This window comes from Melospiza georgiana, chromosome 1, assembly GCF_028018845.1.
Source record: "Melospiza georgiana isolate bMelGeo1 chromosome 1, bMelGeo1.pri, whole genome shotgun sequence".
In the NCBI taxonomy this organism is placed as follows: Eukaryota; Metazoa; Chordata; class Aves; order Passeriformes; family Passerellidae; genus Melospiza; species Melospiza georgiana.
The window spans coordinates 128204772-128217001 of NC_080430.1; positions in this window are offsets into that span (position 1 = coordinate 128204772).

Consider the following 12230-nt stretch of genomic DNA (forward strand, 5'->3'; position numbering starts at 1 on the left):
AGGAGAAAATAGTCTAGAACTATTTTCCAGACATGCTTTCTCATGGTGTGAAGTGCAAGAAGTTGCTGAAATCTATTTATTAATCTATTTATTTTATTGAAGAGTATATGACTTGGAGGAAAATTTTAACAGTAGTAAAAACTATTCAGTTTGTTTAGAGACAAGAGTGAGTGGAAGATTATGGCACTTAAGGAGGAAAGACTGTCATTAGATCAATGTCTTCTCTTGCCTTTTGAATATCAGGATCCACTCTGGAGCTCTCCACAAGATGCAGAGGGATCTTTCTGCATCTTTTTTACCTCTTGTAGTAAGGGCAGCCAGCTCATGGGCTTGCTGTCACAGACAGAGGGAAAAGGAAAAACAGCTGATGTGGGGTACACAGCTGTGTGCTAAAATAGGGTAGAGCCACCATTGCTTAAGGCCATCCTGGATACCAGGCTGCTACAGATATAATGGAGAATTTTGGAAAAGCTCAAAGGCGAAGATATTTTACTGACAAAATAATGATAAGGAAGAAAAGCTTAAACTGAAAGAGGGTAGATTTAGTTTGGATATTAGGAGAAATTCTTTACTATGGGGATGGTGAGGCACAGGAACAAGTTGCCCAGAGAAGTTGTGGATGCTCCATTCCTGGAAGTGATCAAGGACATATTGAATGGCGCTGGGAGCAACCTGGTCTAATGCAAAATGTCACTGTACAGAGCAGGGGATTTGGAGATAAGTGGTCCTTAAGGTCCTTTCCAACCCAAACAATTCTATGATTCTTCAGAACAGAGAAATCAACTGACATGAAAGCTTGTAGAAGTGCATTGAAAGATTAGGTTAAAAAATGGATTCCTGTAACAACTAGAAGTTTGAGAATGTTTGACTGATTTGAATTATGTAGATTATATTTTTTTATCAGATTTTTATGTTCATTTGAGGCTAAAAAAGTTTAATGGATTGTCATTGTTTAGTGGTTGAGAGTCTACTGATTGCAGTAAATTAAATCCACTGTTTTTAAGAAAAACATATGTATGAACATATACAGACGTGTATACAACATTTTCATATGTTCATACATGAATACAACATATACATACATGTATGAACATATGAATAACTGCATATACCCATTTATGGGTAGAAGACAGACACAACATTTTAAAATGGCTTAACTCACACTTAAGGAGTAGGTGCAGAATTATTTCTAACAACCTGGTTTAGAAGGCAGAGAGCCTTGTTATTTGTGTGCTTATGTCAAAGTCCTCTCAGCTCATTTTCTCAGTTCTAAAGGTGGATCTTCTACAGAGAAAATGAAAAGATAGCTCTGTAAAAAGATAAAAGATCATTCATGAGCTTTTATGTTTCAAAGCGTGTGTAATAGATGATGATACAACATTTCAGTCAACATTTCTTCCTGTTGTGGTCTTTCAGGTGTATTAGGTTTAGTTGTGGTGATATAGATTTTTAAAAAATTGTATTTCCACAGCAAACTAGAGGAGAGTACAAATAACCTGCACAGTGTCCCTCCTGCTTTTAGAATTTATAAATGAGTAAAAATACACTCCCTGTCTCCTCTGCTTCCGTGTTCAACAGTCCTATCTGCATTCTCACACATGTTATCAATCACTCCACATCCATCTTAATAGAGTCAAACTTCACTCTCTTGCCTTTCAGCACCATGCATACTCTACATATTCCTGTAGGTCACCAAATTTCCTAACTATCTTGCAACTTAAACCTTCAGCTGAAATCCACTTAATTGAACAATGGCCCTTACAACCAAAACCAGGCACAATCTGTTAATGTGTTTCTCTTTTCAGTGGAAAAAAATAAATGATGTCATGGTTGGACATACTTTTTTAAGTGACCAGTAGAGATTATACTTTCTGAGGTCCAGACCTTTTTAACAGTAATTTTCTTGCCCGATTCTTCAATATGTCTGAACAGATTTAAATATAACATTGTGCCTAAGATATTTCAGAAATCTAAGGCCTCTTGTGTAAAATGCTATTCTTTTCATTTCGTTGTTCACATCACATTACAAGCGACAGTGGCAGATGCCATGCTTGAAAGGAAAATATTTTTAAAAAGAGATTAGAGAGATATAAAACAACAGAAAATGCCTCTTTTGTTGTTTGTTTATAATTGTGAGTTACCATCAGAACATTCCCATGACTCTACCAACGCTCTATTGCTTATGCTACAAGAGGAAGTACATCTTCTAGGGCATCCTTTTTGGTACTATTCCTTAAATTAACTCTTCCAGACAGAATTGGTTTTGGATGATTGAATCACCCTTTAAACAAATAGTATCAGATGTGGGATGTGCAGACACATGCACAAGCTTGATCCCAAGATCTGATTTGCTGTAATCCCAAGATTATACTTGCCTCCAAAGTTAAAACCTAAGATTCAGAGCAAACCCTTTGCTTTATAAATGCAGCAGCTGTCTGTTCACACCTTTTATGGGCTGCTTGGGCCACCCAGATGAAGCAGTCACAAATCAAAATGGAACACCCATCATGCTGTTAAACACTCCCCAAAGATAAGAGCAACAGGCCTGTAACATCGATTATCTCGCCCACAAGAGACAGCAGTGGGGTTTCAGAGTATCTTGTTCTTCTGACAGTTTGTGTTAAAATAAACCAGATTGAGGGACAAAGAAGTTCAAATGTAAAAAAAAAAAAATCAAATCTGTGTGGCTGTTGTGCAAAAAACCAGAGTTGTACGTGAGAACACAGCAAACTCAAACAGAACTGTTTTTATCACTGAGTAATGACATGGCAAATGCATTTAACTTTGGTGATGGGCTTCTACTTCTACTAGTAAGGAAAACCACTGAATTGTTTTGGGGGAGATTTGAGCTACACATGAGTTTGTTCTATATTTCCATGACTGGGTTTGGAAAAAGGAGAACACCTCTACTCTTTTGCTGTGCGTTAGAAGTACTTCTCCCAGTCCTTTTCTTTAGAATTATAAGTTAAATCAATCAATTTAATTTACTTAAGAGCCAAGCAGAAATGTCAAAAAAGAGCTTAGATGGGTGGGAGAACTAACATGACTTGCCCATCCTTTCATTAGGTCATCTTTTCATACCTACTTCTCTTGCTATGCCTCATGACCAGTGTTCCAGAACTCCAACTAAGTCTCAGCTGGGCATTTAAATTACAGTCATCTTAACTTGTGTTTTCCAGAAAAATAAGCTGGACAGTGGCAAGGGTCTCACAAGGCTGCTGTGAACAACATACATTACCCTTAAAATCATTTCATGACAGAAAGAACTAAGTGAGGGAATACCCTATGAGTCTGCCTTTTCTGGCTTTTTCCATCACTTGTACTGCACACATCAACTTAGGTGCTGAGAACAGGTCAAGGTTTGTTGAGAACTGACATATTCACTGTGCTGGCTGTAATAGAGTACATTGTCATTGTAGGACACTGAGCAAATTTCAGATCATTTGGCAGTAATATTCCTAAACTCATGCTTTGTATATGTATTTATACAGACAGTGGTGCCAATGATATTTTTTATTTACTGTGTATATTACTACACTTTTACTATGTTTTATTGTCTTTTTTACAGTAGAAACATTGTTATTCAGTAGTAACAGAAGTAACCTAGACCTGTAGCATAAAGTAGGAGTAGCCATAGCTAATAGTGGGTATGAAAGAAGCAATAAATCCACCAGTGTTGCAAGAAAAATAATTAAGAGGCTACTTGTTTCCTTTCTGCTTTTGCCAGATGAGCATAAACTCATGATGAAGAAAGGTTAGAAAATCAGTATTGCATGTTCTATTTCAGCATTTCTTAAACAAAACCCAAAGTCCAAAAAAATGAAGCAGAAGTAATGTCTAATTTTTATCACTAGTTTTTTTGTTATGCTTAAGGTTCAGAGAACAGAAAGAAAATAAAAATAAACAGACGTTTTAATTAGAGGAAGGATTTCCAATTTGGAATTTTTTGAATTCTCAACATTTCCAGTGATTCTCCAAAGTAGTAATTAACACCAAAACACTACTTTTAACTGCAATTTGAAGAATTTATTGTACATGACCTAATGCCTTAATTGCAAGGTTGCGTGATACCTGGAATAGTTTACTTCTTCTTTCTTCAGTTTATCAGGGTAAAAGATCCTCTGCATGATAATTTCATACAATGTGTTAACTTAATCTGTTAATAAGGAAATAACAATTAGGTAAAAAAAGGTGACATTTCTTACAAAAACTGTTCATTTTTCACTTTTTCCTCATTAACATTTGTAAGATTTTAATCTGAAATAATTATAATTTTTGTAGCTGGTTCCGACTGTGGCTGTGACAACTTTTGTTGTTCTTTGCTTTCATTGGACCTTTTCTAACTGTTGTGTTTTCCCTTTCCACTCTAGTGTAGCAGTAGTTATGTTTCTTTTAAAAGAAGACAACTTGACACTGCAGATCTGGCTAGAGGTCTGCTGCACAAACCCTCTCTGCATTTGTTCTCACTTGTCAGGGTGATTTTTACCATCCACATTCAAAGCCTCTGCAATCTACATGGCCTCCCATGTCACAGGTTGGTGTTCCCAGGCACGGTTATAAGAATCATACATAAAGAACAAGCTTCCCTGGTTTTTATTTAATATTATGATAGCAGCACAATCCTGCTCCTTCTTTTTTTTCCTCTGGGGAGGATTTCATAAGCTTCCTATCAGTGTTTCTAAGTCTGTATAACACTAGACAGCCGTGTGGCTCTCCACTCTCAATGTGATTTTGAAGGCAGGCTCTGGAAAGTTGATAACATGTTTCACAACCTTCGCGTCTGGAAGCAGTTTCCCTTGATTGAAGTCATATAAGTTCAGCTAAGTTGGAGTGTGTAGTAAATATTTATCTGGCAGTCTGACATATAAAGTTGTTCTGAAATTACAAAGTACATTCCTGGCTTTCATGTATTATTACCACTTTTTTCAATACACTTGTGAGTGATATTATTTTGAGAACTTTCTATAAGTGACTTATCATTGCTTGTTAAAGTTCTCACACTCTGTTGTACGGTCATTTTTTAGGATGGTAGCTCTTGAGTTATATTACTTCCCTATCTTCTAAAACATAAATGTGTGATTATTCCAGAAGTGCAACAAGAATTTATACAATGAGGTAAGCATGGTTTGCACATTTGATTTTGAAATCTGGTTTTGTGGCACTTATTTCCATGTAGGAATACAGATGTTTCCTATTGCTGGCAAATGGACGGTGATGACAACTCTCTAATCATTAGGTCATTTGTCATTACCTATCAAATAATTATATGTAAAGTAATGCTTCTGGGTAGATACTCTTTCTCAGAAACAGAAATAATTCAACTCCAACTTCTTCTGTGATTTCTTGGGATTTTTTCACTTATATTCAAAAATGAATTCTGTGCTCTGCAGTGTGCTGCGTCTGAAAAGTACAATTTTTCCTTACAGGTATAAGACAAGTTCAATAATGTTAGGATAAATAGCATTATGATGAGCAGTGCATTGCTGCTGAGCTCTTGTTTGGAGTCCTTTCAAGTCCAAACATAGTTTTGAGGCAAAGCATATTTTGCAAGGTTTCTTAGTGGGTTTTAATGTGAACTGTTTCTCTGAGTTTTTGAAAAGCTTTTATTGAAAGAAGGAGAAAGGGAATTGAGGTGATAATTTGGCTAATTTCAACAAACATTTATCATTTCTTGGCTACATATCTAGGAAAATTTTTGACTTATAATACTGGGTTAAGGTTTGTTCTAGTTTTGGTGTTGTGGTGCTTTTAAAACTTTTTTTAATTAAAAAAAAAATTAAATTACTTAAAAGCCAGTAATTATTCCTAGAGGCCTACCTCGGGCTGAATTGAAAACATTGCTGCTTCTTTTTCTTCAATCCTGACTGGCAGCAAAATAAAAAATAATCTGAGAACATTAGGAGAGAATATTAACAACTAAATACTCCTCATTTCAAAGCATTAAATTTAGTCATTAAGGCAGATGCACACTCAAGAAACCTAATGCACAAGGAAAAGTTTTGCCATTAATTTGCAAAAATTAATCCCTACCTGACAATAATTCTGTGTAAACAGAGTACAGATTCTTTACATATTAAAAACCAGTTAAAATATGGTCAAATAGATCTAGCCATTTAAGATCCATGCTACTCATGAAAACAAACTAGTTGTAGTGTGGTAACTCTGTGTGCAGAAAAATAATTATTTTCCTTTAGTCTTTTAGTGTTTGGATAAGAGGCAGCTGAATAGCTGCAGAAAGAAACAAGTTTGATAAGAATTATTTGGACCAGCCAAAAAAAAAAAATTGCTTTCTGCAGCTTGTGATAGCTGGTCAGAATAATCCCCAAAAATAGAGAAACTATGAAAACAGTAATAAAGGTAAAAAGAACTTAAATTCTTTTCTTGTTCTATTTGCCAGCACCCAAATAGGCACTTCTGAGACAGTATAATGTTATTCGGAATTTTAGACTGCTGTAATAGTGTCATTTAATATTTTACACTTTGTATCAAAGGGTGTGTCATGCAAAAAAAACCTCAAAGAAATTTCCTGCTGATATATATGTAAACAAATCGGCTTTGACCATTTTCAAGAAATTGCTGTTGAGAGAACACAAAGTTCCATAAAGACTATGCTGTCTCCCTAGGTGATTGCATTCTTTGTAAATATACAAGAAAATAATGTTTTGATTAAAATTTGTCTGCATTTAATTTTAAAAGCTTACATGAAAATTGCTGCTTTTTCAACATTTGGACAAATTTTTACTTTGTATTTTAGATCTGAGTGCAGTAAAGCCCTTGAGTCTTTATGGAAATATGATTTCAGGAATGTCACTGCTGAAATCTTTAAACTCCTCAGCCAAAAAAAAAAAAAAAAAGGCATAATTATCTGCTGCTATGGCTTTATAAAAACATATGTGCTGTCAGACTGGAAACTCACTGATATCTGATTCTGCAAAGGGAATCCCTATTGTAACATCTTTCTTCACCCAGGAAATTTTAAAATTCTGTGGAGCCAAGCACATATGATAACATATTTGCACTGGAAGAAACCGTGTATGTATATGTGTGTGTGTGTGTAACAGACTGCCATTTGATCCAAACCACCAGGATGACCCAGCTAAATATGTGGTCTCATATGAGCAACAGTTGAAAACTTATCCTCCAGCATATATCAGACAGCAATTCAACAAGATATTGATTCAGTATGTTATGGTAGTTTCACTTTCCGTGAGGGTATCGCTCAATGACCTGAATATAATCACATTAGCAAGACCACAAACTGCTTAAAGCAGAATGAATCATATTGACTTTATACCCAAGAGCTGCGATACAGAAGACTTCTTCAAAGTAGTTAAATGTGAAAACTGAAAATTTAAACCTAGGAGGCTGATGTTCTGTTCTTGGTTCTTTCTTCAGAGTGTTGGTATGGAGTGTTTGGCCAGACACTAAACCTCCCTATGCTTTTTCTGCACCTTTCATTAGCAAGTTAGACTGAGGTTTCATTTTTTTCTCTTATTGTGTTTATGAAATACTTTGCAACCCTAAAGAGGGAAAATTAGCATTACATGTGTAAAGTCAAAAAGTCACTATTGTATTTAAGGAATTATACCAATTTATTTCAATCAATAAAAGCCTTAGAGGGTAGCAATGTATTTCTTTTAGCTGAGATTATAGGTGGCCATTGAACCTTAGTATGTATTGTATAGGTGGCCTTTGAGCCATAGTAAAATCTATGTATTGTATAAGTGGCCTTGCCCCGATCCTAATTGTTCTAAATGGGCTGCAGCTGTGATGTCCTTAATTGGGTGGCAGCTGTGGCTAATGAAGATAACTGGGATAAAAGAGGGTGGGTTGGCTGGCTAGGGAGAGTCTTGGAAGAGTCCTGACAAAGGAGCAGGAACAACACTGCTGTGAAGAGTTGCTTGTGAGCAAACCACCCAGGAGGTATGGGACTCTACAAATAGGATAACAAAATGAGATCGTAGATATGGTGTGACAGGCAGAGCTTGCATGCTATTGTGGTTCTCATCTAGTTCACTGAAATGATCAGTTCCTGCTTTTTGTCAAACGCAGATTATAGACGAGGTAGCACCAGTTTAATCCAAATGACTGATTTCTGTATTCCAAAACCTGAGATTTTCACACGGTGGTGGCAAAGACCAATGGACTTGTTGACTGTGTTGGCGGCTGTTTTGCCACACTACAATAATCACAGTATTTTGGCTTGAATACTATGCAGAAGTGTAACACAGAAGTTACATCCAACAAGCCTACACTTTGCATTGACACTACAATGAAGTTATTTTACTTACTTTAAGTAGTAATTGAAGTGCAGATATTTTTCTAGAGAGAGTAAGGTTTGTGTATAGTTCATTATACAATGAGAGTTTAACAGTAAAGCATCTTTGTTTCTGTCACTTAGGTCTCTGCACTTTGGCTGGTGCTAAGATTTCAAGCCTTTGGTATCCTCTTTGATGTAAGTGAAATACTTCTGAAATTACTCTCCTCCAAAAATTAGATAATTCACTGGTTTATGCAGTATTCTACTGGTTAAAGGAAATGTTATTATTTTTGTATTATCATTTTTGCTCCTGCTAATAATTTAGTTGAAAATCTATGCTGCTAAAGCTGAGTTTGTGGAAATCACTAGAACAAAGGCATTGGGTTGAGCGCTGAAGAAAGAATAAAGTTGAAGTTTTGCCTAAATTTCACATGGGATAAACATTTGAATACCTATCTCTCTGTTCCAAGAGAGTTCTCATAATGTTACAGACATCTAAAAATACGTATTTTCTTACTCTGGGTTTTCCTATTTTGCTGTTTTCCTCTCCTGCTTTTACTCTTGTTGGTATTGCATTAGCATGCTGTGGTTTAGCACTCTTATCACATCAGAGGTGGTGATACACTCCATTCCTGTTGCATGCAGCACAGAACTGACTTACTCCTAAAGGGGAAAAGAAGAAAATAAAAAAAAAGAGACTCGATAATTTATTAAATGTAATGTTAAAATGTAAAAACATATCTACATTAGTAAGAGGAGAGGTTAAAGCATACCTCAGAGATTAAATTGCTGTTTTTAAATGTGTGATATAGTGATTTCTTATGGCTGTAGTACTCTTGTCAACTACAAGCTCCACTTGCCCAAAGCAAACTTCTTTTATGTTGTACAAAAATTTATCAAGCAATATATTTATTAAATACAGCAATATATTTCTATTACTAAAATGAGCAACCTCTTGATATAAAATATTCTTCACAGAGATTTAGTAAAACTAAATTTACACCTTGAAGATTTTATGTAAATTCTGTAATATTTTGGTTTTTTTGCTGGTCCTCAGCATTAGTGGGGTATTATTAAGTTAAGAAGAGGGACTGTATGGTGCTCTTCATTTCTCTTAAAGCTTTCAAAGCATATTCCACCTTAAAATCAAGTCTTGTTACAGTTTGAAGTGCCAGAGATCTGAGATTTGTGGCATTGTAGGTGAAAGACTCAATTTCAGTAGAAGAAAACATAATCTATCTTCCCTCTGTACTCTTGAGAACCTGTCCCAGCTGGATCTTGGCAGTGTTAAAGATATCCATCACTGCTAACTATGCTTGTCTGGAAGCAGCACACCAATCTGCCTGTTTTAGAAGCCCTGATTTAAACATTTCCATTTCACCACCACACATGAGTCTCCATACATGAAGTCACAAGCCTTCTCCCAGAGAAGCACTTTGTAATCTCGTTAGAAGCTGGTGGAGGTGGACATGGCTGTGTGCCTCTCCCTGAGCATCTCCAGAGGGCTGGCCTGAGCAGGTTTTGTCAGACACAAGGAATGCTGCTGTGAACTTCACAATTATTAGTCCAAAAAATTACAGACTCTGCCTGTCACCCAAAATACAGCAATTTACTTCTGATGACTAATGTTCTGGTAGCAAACTGCACATAATCTATTTTGATTTACTGTGATTATGGCATGTCCTCTCCAATGGCTTTTTTTCTCATTTTCAATGAGCTTAGACGTATGCTTCTCCCTAGACCCCTTAAGTGCAGCCAAGAGCTGGAGAGACATATGCATGTGATTAATCAGTGGATGATGAGAAATCAGTACCCTGCACTCATTATTTCATGGTGATTAAAATTTCCTAGTTATTAACGATGCATGGCTTTGAGGTGTGTAGAAAATTCAACATCTGAATAATAATGGGCACAGGTGAGTGGGGATGAGGCTTTCTATGGGAAATTTTTGTTTAAGCCTTCCTTGCCCAGAAAATAAAAGCTGGGGCTATCACTTACAACAATAGAGGGCTGTGGGATTGGACTTCATCACAATGGCCAGTTCTGTCAGCTCAGCCAAAAATAACTTGGAGGAGTAAAAGAATTAAAATGTTGACTTACCCAGAGAAAGAAAAATAATCTGCTATTTCTACAAAAAGCCTTTCACTGTCTCTCTGTAGCTGCCTCAGCAGTACTCAGTAGGAAAAGAGGTTTTAGTTGTTATTAAAGACCATATGAAAATAAATGCAGAAGCATCCTCTGAAATATGAGGCTGATTGATTTTCTTTTGCTTACAAACATAGATGAATTGCGCATTATTGCACAGCTTTTGAAGTGTTCAGTGGTGCTCTTTAAAAATTTTTAGTTATCTGAAAAACACATGAGATACATAAAGAATTTTTTCTTCTGAAATGCTCAAAGCTGGAGGTGAGGATTTAAGTGCTAAATCCTGAGGTGCCTCTTATGGAATAACATGTAATTATCAATGTGTTTTAATGTTACTATGTTACTACATTGGTAACATTTGAACAAGAACAAAAATATTGGTTCCTTTTCTTTTGTGAGATGCATATCACTTACCTGCAGCTTGTGTTTGTACATATACACTTGGAGGTATGGATGAATGGGACTTGGAAGCTGACATGAAGTGAGAAAGATATATGGCAAAAACCTGCAATTAGCAGTTTGTTCTTTTCATCTACTGCTTCTCTCCTGTAATAGAGATAAGTAATGGTTGGGTGAAATAAATGGACTGGTCAACCTGTTTCCAGAGAGACAGTAATAAGATTACTGGAATATAGCAAATACTATTTCAAATGGTTGTTGCATTTTATTTCTAACAACTGTCTTACTGAAATAAATATATGATGGACTGTGACACTCCATCTCTGAATCTGTCTGTGTCCAGAGTGTTTCCCAGGACCTCTTTAAAAGAATACTTTCATATGTCAAGAGTTTCTTTGTCATTACATAGCTCTAGATTCTGGAAATATATTCATCAAATGGCTATGGGTCATGGCATCCCATCATTATTATCTAAGAGATGGTTTAGTGAAAATCTGACTCATTTCTTTCCATCAAATCAAGTTATGAACAACAGCTAATGAAAACTAAGTTTTGAGAGAGGTCTCAAGAGTGTATAATTTTCTAATTAGATTGATGTCTAGATAAAATTAACACTGAGGTGGCCAAATATTTTAATGGAGATGAACAGGGGCTACATAACTCATGCACCAAACTTGGGAGCTTGCTTCTCTCTCTTCCTCTTTTACTGGAGCAGTGGAACCTCTTTAACCCACACTGATGACAGAAAGATTTGTAGGACCATATTATTGTGATCTAGAAATCATGGGAGACTGAAAACCTTCCAAGAAGACTGCTTTATAGAACAGAGCTGAACTGGAGGGACCAGGCCTGCAGGGCAGTGAGTGTAGGAGGGTAAAAGGGGAGCTTTGATAGCAATGGTTAACAACAAGTTAAGTAAGCATTTTTTTACTCTGCTTTTTGCCTAGTAAAAAAATAAGGTGCAGGCATAAAAGATAACACAGTACAGGATGTCACCTCCACAAAGCCCAGTTGTATCATGGCAGTGGACCCTCTCTGTTGCTGTAAATAACCTAGACCTGGCATGAGAAGCTTCTACAAACACACTGAAAGAAGACACAAGGGTATTTTAATAATTCTGCACTCCCTGATTGGTGAGGTGGGCTACGCTGATCTCTCTCCCTGTGAATCAGGGTGTGCTGCAGTCCAATAGCTGTAGTTTTACTGGCTTTTTCAAAGTGTTCTTCAAATCTGTACCTTCTTTCCAGGAAGACCTGAAATATCTGTTCAATTGTTGCATGCACAAATCACCAGAATATGTTACCTATGGAATCAGCTTCTATACCATGGTGAATCTGGAGATAAAGAAGGCACAGAAACATTTCTCCACTGCTCTTAAGCACTATTTTTAGATATCTTCAGTGTTTTAAACTCTGCAGTTGGACCC